Raw genomic sequence first — 22,508 nt, 5'->3', positions numbered from 1 at the left:
ATCTGAGAGCAAGACAAAACAGATAAATATCATCAGCTCCAAGTAGGCCACATTTCCTACAAGCCACCTGTACATTTAAATAAAAGTTTGTTAATTTATTTGGCGTATAATATACCCTATGTAACACGAAGAGATGATTTCTCCTGAGGAACGCCGGTTTTACCACCCGATAAAGGAGCTGCCAAGAACATACTCATAATTTACTAATCTCCTCACAGTTAACCACATCATCCCATAAGGAGCCAGGAAAGTTCTGATCACGGTCTAAACTATCTAAGAATAACCTATAGTAGGTTGCCACTTTTTTCCTACCAGGTGGGCCCTTACTCAGTAACTCCTCTAGCTCATTAGTATAATCGCCGCTTTCTTGTAGGGAGCATGCCCAAGCTTGTAATTGTTAATATTTAAACCTGGATAGTAAACCCTGTGTTGCTATCACAAATGTATCCCAAGATTTTAAAATTCCTTCTTGAAATACCTGCCCCCACTCCACAATACCAGCTTCCTTCAAAGGGTGAGATAAGACATCCTTAAAGCATTCTGGAGAGCTCCAAATAGGAGCATAAACACTATAGTATGATAGTTTCGTGGCCTTCCTTATCTGCGCCCACAATGAAGCAGCTGCTTGTAACGTCTCCAGTCTTACTCTTTAATAGAACTTCGGATGTCCAAATTTATACAAAAAAAAAAAAACGGCCTTACCCTCCCTTTTCAACATAACTCTCCTCTGGTGAGTACCCTCATTTCCTGATAATAAATCTTTTGCGTTCTTGAACTGAAAGGCCCATGCATATAGTTGGATATTGGGGAGAGCAATCCCTCCTTTATCATATTTCCTTCTAAGTTTTTTCTTTGCAATCCTAACCCCTTTGGAGGCCCAGATAAAATTGTCAATTCTTGCCTGGAGTTTTTGTATTCTTGAAGTATAACGGGATCATATTTAAAAGGAAAGTAACCTTGGGGAGAATGAATATCTTTACTAGATTTACCCTTCCATATAAAGTTAATGGTAAATTTACCCAACTTAACAGAAGTTTATCTACTTCACGTGTCACCAATTTCAGATTTTCCAGAGGGAAAACCTCTAGTTTGTTACAGATCTTAACACCAAAGTATTTTATCTCCTCTTTTATTAACCTATGTTTCCCATTCATATTCCATATCATTATTTCTGTTTTCACCATATTGATGGCATACCGTCCAAAGTCCCTCATTAACGCCTCAAGTCTTCTTAACGCAGAGGGCAGATTTTCCGTAAAAATCATGCTATCATCTGCATACAAAGAATTTGTTTTCTCCCAATCCATATAGGCAACAGGCTTAATCAGGGGATCCTTTTTAATCATAAGGGTCAATGGTTCTATGTACAAGTCAAACAGTAGCGGTGAAAGGGGGCAGCCCTGCCTGGTCCCTATAGTAATAGAAGAAGGGTTAGTTAAGTTCCCATTTAGCAATAATCTAGCAGATGGGGCGTTATAGATGCTTTCCAAAAACCCAAGAAAGTTTGGCCCGAAATTAAGATGTGTTAAAATAAAGTTTAGGTATTTTCAATTTACTCAATCAAACGCTTTAGTAGCATCCAAAGTTATAACTGCCAAGGGTAATTCAGGTGTACTTGCCCAATACATTGCCCCAATCAATTCATTGGACAATTGGTGCATATGTCTGCCCTTTAATAAACCCTTTTGGTCCCCCTGAACCAGTCCCCCCATGATCTTACCTAACCTATTAGCCAAAATACTAGTCAATATTTTATAATCATTGTTTAACAAGGAAATTGGTCTGTATGATTCACAGAGTAAGGGGTCCTTCCCAGGTTTCATGAGGGTAATCACCACTTCATTCCAAGATTTTGGGAGAGAAGACTCTCCCATAAAAATAAGGTCAAAAAGATATTTCAAAACTGGGGTTAGGACTCCTTGCAGTTTTACATAAAATTCAATCCGTGAACCATCAGGTACTGCTGCCTTCCCTCCATTACCTTTGGAGATAGCCTGGACTAACTCGCCTTCTAAAAACTTTTCCTCCAATAGTGTTTTTCCTTCATCATCAAGTTTTTGCATCTTTAAATCTTCTACTCCTGGCAGCCTGCCCCCCAATGTGTTTAATGAATCTTCTGTATACAAGGCTTCAAAAAAGTTCACAAATGCTTTCTGGACCTCTAAGACATCCCTTAAAATCACCCCGTGGTGGAATCTCTTATTTCTGTCACCTCGTTCCTTACAAGATCTGATTTCACTTTCCATGCCAACAACTTTCCAGCACTCTCACCTTACTCAAAGTGTGCAAGTTTGCTTGCCTCCCATCTTTTCCTTACTCTTGCTTCTATTACCAATAGCAACGAGGCCCGTTTAGACAGCAGTTCGAATAATAATGATTCATAGTTTTTCCCTTTTAACTGTAATTTCCTTAAATTTTCTTCTAAAATGGCCAGGTCGTTCTCCAAGTTCTGTATTTCTTTACAGTAATCTCTATTTCTCTGAGCAGAAATACTGATCAAGATCCCTCTAATGTAAGCCTTGTAGGAATCCTAAACCATATGAGGGGGCGCAGAGTTCATATTAAACTCAAAAAAGGACTAAGCTGTCACTTACTAAACGCTTCACCACCTTAGTGTCATTTAGAAGGGATCAATCCAACATCCATATTCTTGAAAGATGTACTGCTGCACCCTCTAATGTTAAAATTACTGTGGTGTGATCCAACAAATGTGCTGGGATATGTTGAATGTCCACAACGGTTTTCCTAAGTGAACTAACTAATAAAAAGTAGTCTATTCTTGAGTGGTGTTTATACTTCTTGTTATTAAGTGGAGCCTTGGGAACGCCTATGAGACTCTCTCCAGATGTCCACCAATGCAAAATGTTTCATCATTATCTTAATATATGCTAACGACTTCTGACATCCTAACAATCTACTTCCAGTGGATTTATCCAATAAATGATCTAACACTACATTAAAATCACCTGCCATTATAATTGGGTACCGGACATCCAACAGTTCATTACATAAATCGTGCAATGACGTTGTGTCGTCAATATTTGGGCCGTAGTAAGATACCAAAATATATAGATTTTTGTTGAGTCTAATGTCAGCCATAACCCATCTGCGTTTCATATCCACCTTATGATGCAAAATAGAAATGTTCGACCCGCTTTTCACCAAAATCAATACCCCCTTAGAATGGAATGTATTCCCGAGCAGATCATTTGCTTAATCCATCTCTGAGATTTAAAAATTTCATGAGCCTCTACAGCCGCAAGATGAGACTCCTACAGCATTACAATCTGGGCTGGAGAGTCCCTAATATACTGAAAAATATCATTCCTCCTAGGCTTAACACGCAGGCCGTTCACATTCCAGGAGAGAATCTGAAGTCTACTTCCAACCATGTCCTCTATCTTTAGTAAATGTTATGGGCTCTATTATAAAAGGTGTTACCCACCGGACCTTCTTATAATGAGGTACACATTTTTTATTTTCCTGACCTTCTTTCCTCCACCCCCCCCCCCCCCCCCCAAAATACTCCACCTCCCCAGTCCCAGGTTCCCTGGGGAACCCCACCCATATTTAACCAGCTATTAAGCCATTTGGTGCTGTTGAGCCACTTCATCATACTATCGTAGCTCAGAAAAAAAAGAAAAGAGAGTAAAGAGAGGAGTAAACAGGCATAGAGGCCACCTCCAGGGTAGTCATCCTTGAATTTGCCCAATAGAGTGTCCGCTTCTTGGACGTCTCTTAGATTATATATTTTGTTGTTTCCCATTACTCTCAGGGTTGCCAGGAATTTCAATTGAATCGTAGCTGCTAATTTCTTGAAATCTTCCATCCTCTTACCTGACTCCCATTGCCTATTTGAAGTAATACGGGAAACATCAGATCTAACCTCAAAAGAACAATTTTTTACACATAATGTTCCCATTTTTAAAGCTTTTAACAGAATCTTTTATTTAACTGTATAAGTAAGAAAATTCACCAAAATCCTCCTAGGCTTTGTCCTATTTGGCGATTTCCGGAAAGGATCCCTATGGACACGCTGTATATCTCTACTTAAAACTTCCTCCGAACCTTCCCACGCCCCGCTCTGTTTCAGGAGATCTACCACAAATGCCTTGATATCTTCGCCTTCACTTCCTTCCGGAACATTCATTAACTTAATATTATTTCTTCTCGCGTTATTCTCCAATGATTCCAGCCTTTCAGTACCCTGTTTATTCTTAGCCTTCAATTTGTCAATTTCTCTAGTACTCTTCTCTACTGCTTCATTTAGCTGATCCACTTGCATTTCCAAGGCATGGGTTCTTTGAGTCAGTAGATCCATCTTGTTCGCTAAGGTTTCACATACTTCCTGAATCCCCTTCTGATTTGCCTGAGAGGCCGAAAAACCCTGCATGACTTCCTTTGTTAAAGAGTAAGGTAAGGACTCCAAAGAACCTGACTGAGAGGACAATGGATTTGCTTCGTCAAGTAGCCCTCACTGGGATTCAACTGAGTTCACTGTTGACTCCACTGAGATGGCATTGTCCAAAAAGGGGCCTATTTCTTCCCCTGTATAGACCAAAGACTGCACTGGGCCTCCCGAAACTGGAGCACCAGAAGCCATTACCCCCAAGGACAGAGAAGACTGGGATGTAGGAGAAGTCCAAGGCAGGTTTAATTGCCCTCCCCCCTCCAGTCCTGCACAGCTTTATTTAATGCCAAAACTGGAGGGGAGGAAGGGAGAGGGGAAGAAGGGGAGGATGTGGCCATAGCGTCAACTAAATTCTTGGCCTTAAAATAAGACCTCAGAGAAGGCGTAACTCTTAGATGTCAGGGGGTGGGGGGGAGAGTTAGGCAATTTATTTCCTTCCCTGAAAAAAGTACAGTTTCTTTGGTAATTTCTTCTGGGAAGACCTCCAAGCTATCCCCTGAGACCAAAATGCCCCCCTCACAAAGGAGCCCACCCCTCCGCTTCCAAAATTTGGTGGGAAAAAGTCCCCTGCTTTGAACCACCCAATGCAGCAAAGTTTGTGGTGTCCCCCACTCCTCCCGGTACCTGGAAGACGGTGTTTAAATCCCATGAAAAATCTGGCTCCCCCAATACTCGAGGGACGGGAAAAAACGCTTTCCCCTTTCTGGATGGCAGCAACTCCCTCCAGCTACTCCACGTCGCTCCTCGACTTGTGCTGCCTCTTCCTGGAGTGATCCTGGTCACGCCTCTCAGCGCGACCCTGAACGTGAGGGTCCTGACTCTCCTCACTCCGAGAGCGGCTCTTCCCCAGTTGCCACCACTCTCCCTCGTCGTTGTCTCCGCCGATTCTGGTTCTTGCGTCCCGACCCGCGTCGGGACGTGCTCCCGTGGATGAACTCGAGGCAGCATATACCGCCGACGAAAGTAAGCCTGAGGGGGAGGGGGGAGGCTCCAGCCTGTGATCCTCTACTCCACCTCTTACACATCGGGCCCACACAGCGCCGCGACTAGCTTAGCAGCTTCTCTGCTGCTGACCGCTGGCTGCAGTGTTCCCCCAGCGTATCGTCACCTGATCCCCAGTCTAGTCCTGTTCTTGCAAAGTTCCTTTTTCTAAGTCCTCTTGCTAGCCTTTGGGATAATCAGGAACTTACATCTGCTCTCCTGGTCACTGGAGGGGTCACTTTGGTACTCACCACTTGGGATCCCATGTTCTCTCAGCTCCCCTCTAACTACTCAATATCCTTGGGTGGGGTGACTTTACTTCACATTCCACTATTTTAGTATATGATTTGGTCCCCCTATTGTGTACTTACAGCCAGTTGGGGGGCTGCCTATAAGTAATCTAGTTCAGTGCTATTATAATAAAGTACCTTTATTTTTGTAACACTGTGTGGTTCCTTTCAGGTATAATAAGTTGGTGTGTCTCTGCTGCTGTTGTATTGCAAGTGCATTACACTCCTCATAGATAAGTCTTGGCTGCTCACCACAGCTACCACTAGAGAGCCCTGGCTTCATAGGCACTGTCTTCATTCACTAATAGGGGTCGCCTGGACCTGGTATAAAGTGCAAACACCTTAGGTGTACACCACACACAAATCCAGCTTCCTCCAAATACCTTTAATAAACTGCATTACAACAGGTGATATAAACACAGCCACTTGGATCAGCAAACGTAAAGGACTTATGTTCGGTAACACCTTATCTAGTTGTAGATTTCGTGCCTTAGAATTTCCCCAGTTGTTAGTCTGGATCCAGAGATTTTTCTCAAGAAGTACCCCTGCACGCCGTTAGGTGGTGTGGATCTGCCCCACATCCGTTGGTGGGGGTGTCTACACCGGAAATGACATCGCAGAGCCTATATAGGTGCCAGCCCGGCAGGCAACTTCAGTTTCTTCTCATGACTTTCCATGCCTGAAGCGCAGAGCCATGGAAACACTGACCACTGATTTGAAAAAACTAGGGCCCTGAAAGGAGAAACCCTTTCCCTAGATCTCAGTTTGCAGAACTGGGGGGGATGGATGGGTCAGTAAGGAATCTGCAACTAGATACTGTCTCTACCAGATAAGGCGTTATCGAAGGCAAGTAACTTGTCCATCAGATGGAGACATCTAGTTGCAGATTCCATACTTTAGAATAGATTATCAAGCAATATAAATCCCGGAGGTGGGTCTGCGAAAAAAGACCACACCAGAAATTTCTGCAAGACCGAACAGGCAACGTGACAGGACCTGACTGTTCAGGAAGTAATGTTTGTTAAATATGTGCATAGATGCCCACGTTGCCGTCTGACAGACGTTCAGGACTGGAACTCTGCATGTTAACAAAGTGGTTGCAGCTTTGGCTCTGGTAGAATGAGCACGCAAACATGCTGCGGGTTGCTTCTTAGCCAGTGTATAGCACTGTAAGAAGCGGTCTCTGTATATACTATATCAAGATGAGATATACTGTGCACAGAGTCCAGGGGTTCTCCAAGAGGCTTGACAGAGGCAATAATAGATAATACTAATGCTCTAATAATGGTAGTGTGGGCGAGCAGTTAGGCTTATCAGAGGGTAGTGTTAAGCATTTGTTGTACACACACAAGCAATAGAAGAAACACACACTCAATGGCTTAACTACAGACCAATAGGATTTTATATAGAAAAATATATTTTTGTCACTTTATTACTAGAACCACAAGACTCAGTTCAGAAGTAAATACTGTTGCAGGTAAGTACTTAGGATAGACATCAATGTAACTTTGTTTCACTTTAGTTAAGTAAACAGTTTTTAAGAAAACAGAGAACATCTATTTTAAAAGTGGACTCTGCATTTTCAGAACAGTTCCTGGGGGAAGAAAATAAAGTACAGTTTTAGAGGTAAGTACATGACTTATAGTTCCAGTCTCCGGGTTATAGGTAGACCACCGTTGGGGGTTCAAGTCAACCCCAAACACCCACCACCAGCAACACGGGGCCGGCCGGGTGCAGATGTCAAAGTTGAGCAATTTTAATGTGGGCTCCTATGAGACAGGGGGTACTGGGAATTCGGTCTGCCAGCAGGTAGGTACCCGCGGCTCGGAGGTCAGACTAGGGGGGTTTAGAGGAGCACTGGAGGGGCCCCAAGTAGGCACCAATCCCACACACTCAGCGGCACTGGGGAGGCCGGGTGCAGGGTGCAAACAGGGCGTCGGGTTTCCAATGAAACTCTGTGAGGGGACCCCAGGGGTCACTCAGGTGCTGCAGGCGAGGGCCGGGGAGAGGGGAAGTGGGGGGGCGGGGTGGGGGGTCTCAGGCACACCACCGGTTGGACAGGGAAGAGGGCTGTCTGTTAATCGTCGCTGCACAGTGTGTCGATTTCTCCAAGGCCTGTGGGCTGCGGGTGCAGTGGGTCCTTTGACATTGGTTATCTGTGTCCAGGACAGTTGCGGTCAGGGGGGGTCCTTGGGATTCCCTCTGCAGGCGTCATCGTGGAGCAGTGGAAAGGTCAACCCAGGGTGGGCACTTGGTCGCCGTCGCCTGGGGGTCCTCTCTAGTCAGTTGGGTCACCTGGACTCGGGCCATGGGCGCCAGGTGCAGAGTGGTTAGGACTCACGCTTCGAGGGTGAGGTGGGAGTCCTTCAAAAGAGGTTTCTGCTTTGGACAGGGCCGCTGTCCACAGGAGTTTTTGATCATCTGTGATGCAGTCCTTCAGAGGTTTTTCAGAGGTCGCTGGACCTGCAGGACGTATCGCATTTCTTCTGCAGGTTCTTTGAAGCAGGAGACGGGCCAGTAGGGCTGGGGTCAAGTCAGTTGTTGTCTCCTTTCCTTCTCTGCTGGGGTTTCCGCTAAGCAGTCCTCCTTCTTCTTGTAAGGTCGTAAGGAATCTGACTAGCTTGGTTCAGGGAGCTCTTAAATACAAGATTTAGGGGCATTTTTAGGGGTTAGAGGGCAGTAGCCAATGTCTACTGTCCCTGCAGGTGGCTACACCCTCCTTGTGCTCACTCCCTTTGGGGAGGGGAGCACATTCCTGTCCCTATTGGTCCCTGTCCTCCAAACCAAGATGGAGGGCAAGGAGTGGGTCACTTTAGCTCTGGACTCCTTAGGGGTGGTCCTGGCTGAGTTGTTGACTCCTTGTTTTTCCTAATTATTCCTCTGGACTTGTCGCCAAAAGTGAGTCTTTGTCCGGGGCCTGGGCATCTCCACTATCTGGAGTGCCCTGGGGCATTGTAACACAAAGACTGAGCCTTTGAGGCTCACCGTTAGCTTTTACAGTTCCTGCAGGGGGGAGGTGCCCAGAAACAAGGCCTGAACTGGGTGGAGGTGCTTCACACCTCACCCCCTGCAGGAACTGTAACACCTGGAGGTGAGCCTCAAATGCTCAGGCCTCTCGTACAGCGCCCCAGGGCACTCCAGCTAGTGGAGATGCCAGCCCCCCGGACAAAGCCCCACTTCTGGTGGCACGTCCGGCAGGAAAATTAGGGAAAACAAGGAGGAGTGACCACTTCAGCTGGGACGACCCCTAAGATGGCCAGAGCTGAAGTGACCCCCTTCTTGCAAAATCCTCCAACTTGGTTTGGAGGACGGGGACCAATACGGTTAGTTCTGTGTCCCCCTCCTGAAAGGGAGTAGACAATGGAAAGGGTGTAGTCACCCTCAGGGACAGTAGACATTGGCTACTGCCCTATGACCTCTTTAATGCCCCTAAATACAGGATTTAAAGGATCTCCTGAACCTAGCTCGTTAGATTCCTGGTGACCTTGAGAAGAAGACAAGAAGAAATAAGAAGGACTGCTAAGCTGACCCTCAGCAGAGGGAACAGAAGACACCAACTGATTTGGCCACAGCCCTACAGGCCTAACTCCAGCTTCTGAAGCTCTGCTATAAAAAGGCTCATCCTGCAGGACCAGCAACCTCTTAAAAGCCTCAAGAGGATCGCCTGCACCCCAGAGGACCAAGATCTCCAGTGGACAGCAGCCCTGTCCAGAAAGAAAGAAACTCCAACAAAGGACTCCAAAGCCGCCCCGGATCGGCAACTCCTGCCCACTCTGCAGCCAATGCCCACGGCCGATGCCCAAGTGGCCCAACCAACTAGAGCTGGTCCCCAGATGATTCTGACCTAGTGTTCACCCTGGGTTGACCCCTCCTGTCTAGCAGCACCCTAAATCCGCCTGCACCCTAAATCCGGAAAAACACCTGACTGCGAGACAACAAGACAAAGATACCTGACGCCCCAAGGTACCCCTGCAAGCGCAGCCCCCTGGCTTTGGGAAATCTGACCACTGGTCCAGCAATGCTCAGCAGACGGCCCGCATCCTTGTCCAGCCTGTGGTTTTCCAGAACCGACCCCCTGGACCTAAACTGCAGCATCTTTGTGACCCCAGCGGTTCCCCTATTGAAAAGCATTGGGAGCCCGACTATGTGATTGCACCCTGCACCCGGCTGCCCCTGTGCTGCTGAGGGTGCGTGTTTGGTACTGACCTGTGGCCCCCGCTGTTCACCTAAACCCCCAAGATCTGCCCTCCAAAGACGCGGGTACTTACCTCCAAGAAGGCCTGATTCCAAGTGCCCCCAGTCTCCATAGAAGCCCATTTTAAATCAACATCAACTTTGACCTCTGTACCCGACCGGTCCCATGTTGCTGGTGGTGGGTGTTTGGGGTTAACTTGAACCCCAACCTGTGGACATCTTAACCACGGAGACTGGAATTGTAAGGACGGTAATTACCTCAAAACTGTACTAACTTTTCTTCCCCCGGAGAACTGTTTCCGAAAATTGCACTGTCAAATTTTAAAACAGATATTAGCTATTTTATTGAAAATCATTTAACTTGCCAAATTGAAACAAAGTGGTATTGATACATATGTTAGATACTTACTCGTAAAAGTACTTACCTGCAACTTGAATCTTGTGGTTCTAGAAATAAACTAACAAAATATATTTTTGCTGTATAAAAACCATTCGCCTGGAGTTAGTCATTGAATGTGTGCTTCATTTATTGCCTGTATGTGTACAACAAATGCTTTGCACTACCTTCTGACATGCCTAACTCCTCGGCCACACTACCACAAAAGACAGCATAAGTATTACCTACTTTAGCCTCTGTTAAGCCTCTGGGAAACCCCTGGACTCTGAGCACACAATATCTCATTTTGATATAGTATATAGAGAGCCAGCTGGCATCAGTGTGGTTTTATTCTGCTGCGAAGTTTGATACCAAACTTTCCAGCATTCAGTGTAGCCTTTATGGAACTGTGGAGTTCGTGTTTGACGAACTCCCAGACCATATACTCTTTACGGCTACCCTGCACTTACAAGGTCTAAGAATTGGCTTAGACACTGTAGGGGCTTTGTGCTCAGGCAGCTATGCCCTCACCTGTGGTATAGTGTACCCTGCCTTAGGGCTGTAAGGCCTTCTAGAGGAGTGACTTACCTATGCCACAGGCAGTGGGTTGTGGGCATGGCACTCTGAAGGGAGTGCCATGTGGACTTAGTCTTTTTCTCCCCACCAGCACACACAAGTTGTGAGGCAGTGTGCATGTGCTGAGTGAGGGGTCCCCAGGGTGGCATAATACATGCTGCAGCCCTTAGAGACCATCCCTGGCCACAGGGCCCTTGGTACCAGGGGTACCTTTTACAAGGGACTTATCTGTGTGCCATGGCTGTACCAATTGTGGAGACAAAGGTACAGTTTTAGGGAAAGAACACTGGTGCTGGGGCTTGGTTAGCAGGGCCCCAGCACACTTTCAATCAAAGCTGGCATCAACAAAAGGCAAAAGGTTAGGGGGCTACCATGCCAACAGTGGCATTTTCCTACAATCATGCTACCAGATATCCTGAAGCAATTCCCCTTAGGTTAAAGCCCTGATCAATATTTTTACGAGGGTAGGGTTTCCTAGGCTGGTGGTTTCTGACAGAGGTACAGACTTCATGTCAGCTTACCTTAAACACATGTGGAATGAGTGTGGGGTAACTTATAAGTTCACCACACCTTTCCATCTACAAACCAATGGACTTGTTGAGATTTTCAATATGACATTGAAGGGCATGATCATGGCGTTCCCTGAAAAACTCAAAATGAGATGGGGTGTCCTCCTGCCATGCTTTTCACCTACAGAGAGGTGCCTCTGAAGGGAGTAGGGTTTCCCCCTTTGAACCTCTGTTTGGCCACCCTGTAAGGGGACCACTGGCACTAAAAAGAAGGATGGGAGAGACCTCTCCATGAGCCTAAACAAGATGTGGTAGACAATGTACATGGCCTTCACTCAAGGATGGCGGAGTACATGGAAAAGGCATCCAAAAACCTTGAGGCCAGCCAACATCTCCAGAAGCAGTATGACCAGAAAGCTGCACTGGTAGAATTAAACCCAGGGCAGAAGGTATGAGTTCTGGAGCCTGTGGCTCCCAGGGCACTTCAGGACAGATGGAGTGGCCCTTACCCTTTCCTAGAGAAAAAGAGTGAGTTCACCTACTTTGTAGACCTGGGCACCAGCAGGACACCCAAGAGGGTGATCCACGTAAACCACCTAAAGCTCTATTGTGACGAGCTGATGGTTACTAATGAGTAGCAGGAAGCAGAGAGTGAACCTCTCCCTGACCCCCTCTCAAATGACCCAAAAGATAGGTCAGTTGATGGAGTTGTCTACTCAGACACTCCTGCCCAACAGCAAGCTGACTGCAGGCAAGTCCTACAACAGTTTTGCTGGGCTCTTCTCTTTGACCCCTGGACAGACCCACCTGTGCACCTGTGATCTGGACACAGGAGACAGTTTACCTGTCAAAACAAAAATCTATATAGACAGTCTGACTAAGTCAAAGAGAGCATCAAAGTAGAAGTCCACAATGGCACCTGGAGCAAAAGAAAAGACAGCATTCTCGACACCTGATGGCCGTTATCAGTTTACTGTTATGCCCTTTGGCTTACAAAATGCTGCTGCCACCATCAAAACGTTGATGAATCAAGTTCTTGATGTACTGGAGTCCTTTAGCGCAGCATATCTAGATGATATTGCTTTCTTTAGCTCCTCCTGGCAAGATCAGCTGGTCCACCTGGAGAAGGCTTTGCAGGCTCTGCAATGAGCAGGCCACATTATTAAGGCATCAAAGTGCCAGATGTTATTTACCTTTGGTAACAAAATATCTGGTAGAGACATATTCTAGTTGCAGATTCCTTACCTTAGAATTTCCTCCCCGGCATCAGACTGGATCTGGAGATTTTTTCTTCGAGCAATACCCTTGCGCGTCAGTAGGTGGTGTCGGTCGACTCAGTGTGCGTTGTTGGTGTCGTAGTCGCTGTGATGACGTCGGGAGTAGTACATAGAGGCCACCCCAGCACAGTGACATCAGTTTCTTTGAACAACTTTCCACGCCAACACTGATATTGGCGCGCCAGAGCTAAGGGATGGGTGGGTCGGTAAGGAACCTGCAACTAGAATATGTCTCTACCAGATATTTTGTTACCGAAGGAAAGTAACTTGTTCATCTGATAGAGACTTCTAGTTGCAGATTCCCTACCTTAGAATAGATACCCAAGCAATGCCATCCTCCGAGGTGGGCTGTGAACCTAGATCATACTAGAAAGTCCTGCAGGACCGAACGACCAAAGTAGCTGTCCTGACGGACCTGACTGTCCAAGCAGTAGTCTTTAGCAAACGTGTGCAGGAATGCCCATGTAGTTGCCTGGCAGATATCCAGGACAGGACCTCCGCGTGCTAATGCAGTGGAAGCAGCAGTCGCTCTGGTGGAATGAGCGTGCAAGCCCTCAGGGGGTTACTTCTTGGCCAAAGCGTAGCACATCTTGATGCAAAGAAGTACCCATACGTTTTTGCACCGCCTTCCCTTTCTTCGCACCCACATACTCGACAAAGAGTTGATTGTCCACCCGGAAGTCTTTCTTACGATTAAGATAGAACACCAACGCTCTTTTTGGATCCAGACGGTGGAGTCTCTCCTCCACATGGGAAGGATGTGGGGGTGCGTAAAAAGTAGGCAAGGTGATGGACTGGCCTACATGAAAAGGCGTAACAACCTTGGGAAGGAAGGAAGCCTTAGTACGCAACGTCACTTTGTCAGGGTGCACAGACACGAGTGGAGGCTTGGAAGAAAGGGCTTCAAGCTCACTACCTCTGCAAGCAGAAGTCATGGCAACAAGAAAGACAGTCTTGAAAGTGAGGAGCCGTAAAGGGCAATTGTGCATCGGCTCAAAGGGAGTACAAATTAAGTAAGGACAAGATTGAGTTTCCCATTGAGACATGATGAATGGAGTGGGAGGAAATAAATGGGTGAAACCTTTAAGGAATCTATTCACAATAGGAGATTTAGAGAGTGAGGGATGATCAGGTAGCCTAAGAAATGCCGAAATGGCAGATAAATATTCTTTAAGGGTGCCCAAAGCAGAGTCCTGCTGGGCCAAAGAATGAATGAACAAAATAACCTGAGAGGGGTAGAGAGGGGATCAACAGATTTGTTGGTACACCATGCCACAAATGTATGCCAACGACAGGCGTATACCATTTTGGTGGAGGGACACCTGGCTGCCAAGTTAACGTCGCAGACTTCGAGTGGAGGATCAAAAGTCGTCAACTGCTGCCACTCAATCTCCACGTATGAAGGCGTACATTGGACAGATTCGGGTAGAGAACCGTCCCCTGTTACTGCGACAGAAGATCCACCCAAAGAGGCAGTCTGAGAGGTGGATCAGTGGCCATGCTCGATAGCTCTGGATACCATACTATCTGTGCTCAGTCCGGAGCCACCAAGATGACTTGGGCCCGGTCGTTCCTAATCTTCTTGAGAATTCTGGGCAGAAGTGGTATAGGTGGAAAGGCGGCCGGAGTTCTACTCGAGACGAAAAGCGTCTCCGAGCGAGTGCCGCCTTGGAAACTCCAACGTGCAAAACAGCTGACATTGGGTGTTCTCTGCGGAGGTGAACAGATCTAACCAAGGCTCTCACCACTGCTAAAAGAGACCTTACGCAACCTCCGGATGGAGACAGCATTTGTGATCGGCTGTGCATCAACGGCTGAGTTTGTCCGCTGTGGTGTTGAGAGAACCCGCCAGATGTGGAACCACCAGGGTAATGCCCTGATGTTCCAGCCATGTATAGAGGAGTAGTGCCTCCTGACAAAGGGTCCAGGACCCTACTCCACCCTGTTTGTTGCAGTACGACATGGCGGTAGTATTGTCTGTGAACACCTGCACTACTTTCCCTTTGAGAGAGGGAAAAAATGCTTTCAACGCAAGCCTGATTGCCCGGAGCTACAGAAGATTGATATGGAGCCCAGACTCCACCAGAGACCAGAGGCCTCTGATCTCTGCCTTTCCCATGTGGCCGCCCCAACCCAGAAGTGATGCATCTGTCACTATGGATCGATCTGCCTGGGGAAGGAAGAGGGATCTGCCGTGTGCCCAATGCGGATTCGAAAGCCACCACTGCAGGTCTTTCGCAGTCCCCTCCGAGATCTGGACTATGTCGGAGAGATTCCTCTGATGGTGCACACACTGGAACTTCAAGTCCCACTGCAGAGCCCACATATGCCATCTGGCATGTGTCACTAGGAGGATGCAGGAGGCCATGAGGCCCAGCAGCCTCAGAGTCGTTCTCACCGAAACCTAAGACAGAGGCTGAAAGATCGGATTCATAGCCTGAATATCTTGGACTTGCTTTTCAGGAGGATAAGCCCGAGACTGCACTGTGTCCAGAACAGCTCAGATGAAAGGGAGCGTCTGAGAGGGAATCAGGTGTGACTTCTGCATGTTGATAGTGAACCCCAGCATGTGCAGGAGGCTCGACATAGTCTGAAGGTGGGAGACGACTATCTGGGGCGAGTCCACCTTCAAGAGCCAGTCATCGAGGTAGGGAAAGACTGAGACCCCTAACCTGCGCACAGGAGCTGCAACCACTGCCATCACTTTTGAGAGAGAGAGAGGCATTGGTAAGGCCAAAGGGGAGCAAGGTAAATGTGCTCGTGGCCTACCACGAATCGCAGGTAACGTCTGTGGGGAGGCAGGATAGGAATGTGGAAATAAGCATCCTGCAAGTCCAATGCTACCATCCAATCTCCTGGGTCTATGGCAGACAATACCTGAGCCAGAGTGAGCATTTTCAATTTCTCCTTCTCGAGGAAGTAGTTGAGGTCTCCAACGTCTAGGATTGGACTTAAGCCCTTGTCCTTTTTCGGCACCAGAAATTACCTGGAATAACAACCATGACCTACTTCTGGCACAGGGACATTCTCTGTGGTTCCCTCGACTTCCTGACGGAGAAGTGCCAAATGATCCTCCGGGAGTTGGCTGACTGATGGAGGCATGGCTGGTGGGGGCAGGATCAAAAGGGAGGGAATAGCCCTTTTGAACTATCTGCAAAACCCACCTGTCGGTAGTGATGGATTCCCAGTGGGGCAGGTAATGGCGAATCCTGCCACCAGCTGGATCGGAGTGAGGGGACTGACTAGGAGGGTTTGGAGGCTGCAGCGGGGGCAGGGGTGGACTGGGCAGACCTCTGGTTCCCTCTTCCACGCCCACATGGCATTCCGCATCCCTGGCCACGCAGCAGCTGAACATCATGGGTGGCACGGTGGCTGGGTGGGGGATGTGACAGTGTGTCCCTTCTGTGGCCACGAAAGGGGCGATAGGTAGACTGTTGGGGGTGAGGGGCAGCGGAAAGGCCAAGGGACCAAGCTGTAGCCTGGGAGTCCTTGAATCTCTCCAAGGCCGAGTCCGCCTTGTCCCCAAAGAGATGGGAACCATCAAAGGGCATGTCCATTAGAGACTGTTGGACATCCCCCCAAAAAACAGAAGTACGCAACCAGGCATTGCGTCTCAAGGCCACCGTCTTAGCAACCGATCTGCCCAGAGAGTCGGTCGTGTCCAGCCCACATCGGATCATGAACTTTGTCGCATTTCTCCCATCGTTGACAGCTTGGGAGACGATAGCACGGGCCTCCTCCAGTATCTCGGCAAAACTTGTGCAACCGTATCCCACAGAGAGTGGGTATAGCGGCCCAAAAGGCATGCGGTGTTCATGATCGCAGCGCGAGACTGGAGGAAAAAATCATAATCTTCTCATATTATTCCAGCCTTTTTGTTTCCCTATCCGGGGGTGCGGAAGGGAATGCGCCTGAGGAAGAGGAAGCCTGGATAACAAGACTCTCAGGCATCGGTGTTGGGACAGGAATTTAGGGTTATTTGGGGCGGGCCGATGGCGGCGTGTGATAGTCCTGTTCACAGGAGCCCCTGTGCTGGGTTTGGACCAAGTACCCAAAACGACATCAGTGAGGGCTTCACTGAATGGCAAAAAGGGCTCAAATGTGGAAGCCTCTGGCTGAAGCAGCTCCGTCATGAGATTGGACCTGACCTCTACAGTGGGAAACCCAAGGCCAAGGACCTCAGCTGCCCTACTGCCCACCACAGCATAAGCCGCTCCCTCCGCCGTAGCCATGGTAGGAGGAGACAGCATGCCAGCATCTGGAGAAGTGTCCAGTCCATTTGCCTCGCTCAATTCCTGTGCCCAGTCCAAACATGGGTCATCCTGGTATTCAGAAGGGTCCAGGGACCCCTCCAATCCTTCCCCAAATTCGTTTCTATAAGGAAAAGGGTCCAAATCCGACATGGGGTGAGTAGGCTCCATCGAAGATAGAGGTGGCATCGGCCGACGCTGCTCCGACTGCGAGTCATCGGGGATAAGGATCAGGTCGATGACGATATTGGGCACTACCGACGTTGGCTATCAAACAGGTGCTGGAGACGGTCTCAGTGGTACGACTGGCATCGGTGTGGATCCGCAAGCGGATCCGGAGGGGACCATGGTGGCCGGAGCTGAACCCGCTGCCACAGAACCCAAAGGCCCCTCGACTGACCACTTGGGCCCGAAGGCGCTGTATCGGGGGTTGGTCCACCCAAAAATGAGGCACATGGTCTCAAAACTCCTTTAATTGGGCAGGGGTCGCTCCGGCTCCCGGAAATTCAGGGATGCGCAGAGCAGACCGAGAAGAAGGTTCCGAAGATGGAGGCCTCGAGCGTCAATGCTCCTCCCACGTCGTATCAGCCGAGAGACGGTGTGAAGTAGAAGGGCAACGGGACTGTTTTGACTTCTTCTTACCTGTGCCCGGAGACTTGGAGGAAGAAGAATGGTGGTGGCTCGCAAACGGTCTTGAGACCTTCCTCTTGAGCGAGACTGAGACCTATGTGGAGTCGAGCGCCGGGCCACCATGAGCTTGAGGGACCGCTCCCTCAAGGCCTTCGGATGCATGGCCCGCCACTCAGAGCACAACTTCGGGTCGTGGTCGCTCTCCAAGCACCACAAACAGACCCTATGCAGATATCATGCGGTGACAGTCCTGGCATGGCTTGAAACCGGTCTTCGGGGACATCTCGACGCACCAAAAACTCACCAAAAACTTGACAAACAGTTGAACTCGGTCAAGGGCAGCTCTCTCCGGATCAGCATGTGGCGTGGAAAGAAAAGAACTGATGTACCTGCACTGAGGCGGCGTCTATGTATTACTCCCAATATCATCACGGCGAGTACGACGCCTACGACGCCCGCCAAGACTACAGACGCCACCTGCCGACGTGCGACAGTATTGCTCGAAGAAAAAATTCCGTATCCAGTCTGACACCTGGGGGAAAGTTCTAAGGTAAGGAATCTGCAACTAGAAGTCTCTATCAGATAAGGCAGGGTCCTGTTGTATACTTGGGGCACCTTGTAGGTGGGGGCCAAGTGCAATCATTACAGCCCAAGGTCCAGACAATTTTGGCCTGGGAAACTCCAACAACCCAGACTCAAGTCAGGGCATTCTTTGGCTTGACTGGTTACTATACAATGGTTGTGAATGGGTTTGGATCCATTGTGGCCCCCCTCGCAGAACTGACCTCAAAGAAAATGCCGAAGAAAGTAAACTGTTCCATAGACTGTCAAAAGCCCTTTGACACCCTAATGGAGGCAATGTGCTCAACACCAGTTCTCAAATCTCCAGATCATTCTAAGCAGTTCATAGTGCAGACAGATGCCTCTCGATATGGGATAGGAGCAGTCCTGTTCCAGACCAATGATGATGGCGATGACCTGTTGCTTTTAATAGCAGAATGTTACTCTACAGGGAGCAGCGGTGGAGTGCCATTGAGAGGGAGGCCTTTGTTGTGGTTTGGTCACTGAAAAAGCTGAGACCATACTTGTTTGGTACTCACTTTATTGTCCAAATTGACCATGGACCTCTTAGATGGCTGATGCAAATGAAAGGTGAGAACCCTAAACGTCTGAGGTGGCCCATCTCCCTACAGGGAATGGACTTTTCAAAGGAACACAGACCTGTGACTGCCCATGTCAATGCAGATGGCCTTTCCAGGTTCTTTCACTTAGACAATGAATACTCTCTCTCTAAGATAAGGTTAGTCTCATCCTTTTTTTCGTTTGGCAGGGAATGTGTAGGAGAGTGCCCCTTTTGGCATGGTTATCCCCGATATTGATGCTGACTTGACTTGAGAGTGTAATGGTATCCTGCTAACCAGGCCCCAGCACCAGTGTTCTTTCCCTAAGAATGTACCATTGCTTCCACAATTGGCACACCGCTGGTACACAGTTAAGTCCCTTGTAAATGGTACCGATGGCACCAAGGGCCATGTAAAGGTCCCCAAGGGCTGCAGCATGTATTATTCCACCCTGGAGACCCCTCACCAAGCATATGCACACTGTCATTGCAGCTTCTGTGTGCTGGTAGGGAGAAAAAGACAAAGTCGACAAGGCACCCCTCTCAGGGTGCCATGCCCACAAACCACTGCCAGTGGCATAGGTAAGTCACCCGTCTAGCAGGCCTTACAACCCTAATGCAGGGTGCACTATACCACAGGTGAGGGCATAGTTGTATGAGCAATATGCCCCTACAGTGTCTAAGTTAATTCCTAGACATTGTAAGTGCATTGTGGCCATACTGAGTATATGGGCTTGGGAGTTTGTTATTACAAACTCCACAGCTCCATGATGCCTTCACTGAAGTCTGCGAAGTTTGGTATCAAGCTTCTCAGCACAATAAACCCACACTGATGCCAGTGTTGGATTTATTTAAAAATGCACCCAGAAGGCATCTTAGAGATGTCCCCTGTATTGTGGTCAAACGTCTAGTGCAGGACTGACCGGTCTGTTCCAGCTTTTTTGCTCTCTGTGGCCAGAAACAAAGCCTGCACTGGGTCGAGGTGCTTCACACCCCTCCCCTGCAGAAACTGTAACACCTGATGGTGAGCCTCAAAGGCTCAGGCCTCTTGTTACAGTGCCCCAGGACACTCCAGCTAGTGGAGATGCAGACCCCCGGACAAAGCCCCACTTTTGGTGGCAAAATTAGAGAAAACAAGGAGGAGTGACCACTTCAGCTGGGACCACCACTAAGGTGTCGAGAGCTGAAGTGACCCCCCCCCTTCCCATGCACAATCCTCCATCTTGGTTTGGAGGACAGGGACCAATACGGCTAGGTCTGTGTCCCCCTCCCCAAAGGGAGTGCACACTGGAAAGGGTGTAGTCACCCTCAGGGACAGTAGCCACAGGCTACTGCCCTCTGACCCCCTGTAACTCCCCTAAATGCAGGATTTAAGGGCTCCCCTGAACCTAGCCTAGCTAGCTTGTCAGATTCCTGGTGACCTTGAGAAGAAGACAAGAAGAAAGAAGAAGGCCTGCGAAGCTGACCCCCAGCAGAGAAGACTGAAGACACCAACAGATTTGGCTCCAGCCGTACAGGCCTGCTTCTGAAGCCCTGCTACAAAAAGGTGATGCATCCTGCAGGACCAGCGACATCTTAAAAGCCTCAAGAGGACTGCCTGCACCCCAGAGGACCAAGATCTCCAGTGGACAGCGGCCCTGTCCAGAAATAAACTCAAAGGACTCCAGAGCCGCCCCGGATCCGCGCGTCCTGCCCACTCTGCACCCGAAGCCCACGGCCTATGTCCGTTTGGACCAACCGACTAGAGATGGTCCCCAGGCGATTCTGACCTAGCGTCCATCCTGGGTTGACCCCTCCTGTTCAATACGATGATGCCTGTAGCCTAAATCCGGAGGACCCTTCTGACCGCAAAAGAACCGGACGAAGATTGCAGATGCCCAAAAGTATCCCTGCACCCGCAGCCCCCTGGCTTTGGGAAATCTGACCACTGGTCCAGCAATGCTCAACAGGTGGCCCTCCTCCTTGTCCAACCTGTGGTTTTCTGGAACCGACCCCCTGGACCTAGCCTGCAACATCTTTATGCCCCCCACGTTCCCACAATTGAAAAGGATTGGGAGCCTGACGCTGTGTTTGCAACCTGCACCCAGCCGCCCCTGTGCTGCTGAGTGTGTGTTTGGTGCTGACTTGTGGCCCCCCAAGTGTTCATCGAAACCCCCCTGGTTTGCCCTCTGAAGGCACGGGCAGGTACTTGGAAGCACGCCTGATTCAGAGTGCCCCCAGTCTCCATAGAAGCCCATTTTAAATCTACATCAAATTTGACCACTGCACCCATCCGGGCCCGTGTTGCTAGTGGTAGGTGCTTGGGGTTAACTTGAACCCCAACCTGTGGACATCCTAAGCCCAAGAGACTGGAACTGTAAGTCTTGTACTTACCTCAAAACTGTACTGAATTTTCTACCCCCAGAACTGTTTCTGCAAATTGCACTTTCAACTTTTAAAACAGATATTTGCTATTTTCTTGAAAATCATTTAAGTTGTCAAATTGAAACAAAGTGGCATTGATACATATGTTGGATACTTTCTTGCAAATGTACTTACCTGCAACTTTAATCTTCTGGTTCTAGAAATAAAGTAACAAATATATTTTTGCTATATAAAAACTATTGGCCTAACTGCTTGATCACACTACCACAAAAGAGAGTTTTAGCATTATCTACTTTATCCTCTGTTAATCCTCTGGGGAACCCCTAGACTCTGTGCACACTATATCTCATTTTGATATAGTATATTCAGAGCAAACTTCCTACACCAAATGTCAGCTAAACCCAGTCATGTGACCAGAAACAGGCTACAGACACAAATGGCAAAGGCAAACTTCCTACAGGTTGCATTTACAGAATTACAATTAGAAGTTCACCCTCACCGTAAGTTAAGATTTTCAATTGTGATTCCAGGGAAACCAAACATGAACTAATTATCTAATCCCATTTGGAAAAACGTAAGAGTACAGGTCCTACTTTTTAAACAGCATGCACCATGCCCTCTGGGGTGCCCAGGGCCTAACCTATGGGTGGCATATATGTTAAAAAGGGGCCTGGCAAAAGGTTTATTTTGCCAGGTCGAACTAGAAGTTAAAACTGCAAATGCACAGGTTGCACTAGCAGGACTGAGATATGCTTAAAGGGCTGCTAAAGTGGGTGCAGACCAACTAGTAGCATTTAATGTACAGGCCTTGGGCCACTTTACTAGGGGCTTATAGGTAAATTAAATATGCCAACTGGGTATAAGAGCAAGCTACTATGTTTAGAGGCGAGATCACAATCACTTTAGCACTGGTTAACAAGGGGGAAAGTGCACAGAGTCCTAAGGTTAGCAAAAACGACGTCAGTAAAAAATAGTGGAGGAAGGCAAAAAGTTTAAGTTTGGGAAAAGACCACCATAAGGCTGACAGGTCTAACATGGTTGCAAAGCACTGCTGGAAGAAGCTGTTACACATTTCACAAGCACACGGAAGACTAAAACCTACTGTACATCATCCCACGATCCTTGTAGCTCAAACTTAGCTTAGCCCTTACATTATCGACACAACCTTGGGCCTCTGAATTGTACATCACTCAGTGTTCATTTAATGTACATAAAACAGTGATCACTTGTGCATAACACCTTTGACTCCAGAGAGGCATGTTGCCCTGTGCTCCCACAACACATAAAAATGCACTCCTGAGGCAAGCTGACAAACATTGCCCTGAGATCCATCACTATTGCTCATCTGATAATCACCTTGTGATTTCACAATGTACATCTCAGTGAGCTATCTTTCCGCATATGACCCTGCACTCCACTGATGCATACTGCACTGTGCCACCTGATGAAAAAGGTTATATACGAGTGTGTATCTATGTGCATTGATGTTTATAAATCTATTCACCTGAGTGCATAGGTGCCAGAATGTCA

At 48.1% G+C, this 22,508-nt stretch overlaps 1 protein-coding gene across 4 annotated transcripts in view; it reads right to left on the bottom strand.

The window, feature by feature from the left end:
* Positions 1-22,508, bottom strand: part of UBR3 (ubiquitin protein ligase E3 component n-recognin 3) — a 1,605,611-nt gene that overhangs the window by 45,974 nt on the left and 1,537,129 nt on the right. The gene's annotated exons all lie outside the window — the stretch shown is intronic.

The sequence above is a fragment of the Pleurodeles waltl genome, chromosome 3_1 (genome assembly GCF_031143425.1).
Source record: "Pleurodeles waltl isolate 20211129_DDA chromosome 3_1, aPleWal1.hap1.20221129, whole genome shotgun sequence".
NCBI classification, from domain to species: Eukaryota; Metazoa; Chordata; class Amphibia; order Caudata; family Salamandridae; genus Pleurodeles; species Pleurodeles waltl.
This window is presented reverse-complemented; position numbering and strand designations above follow the sequence as displayed.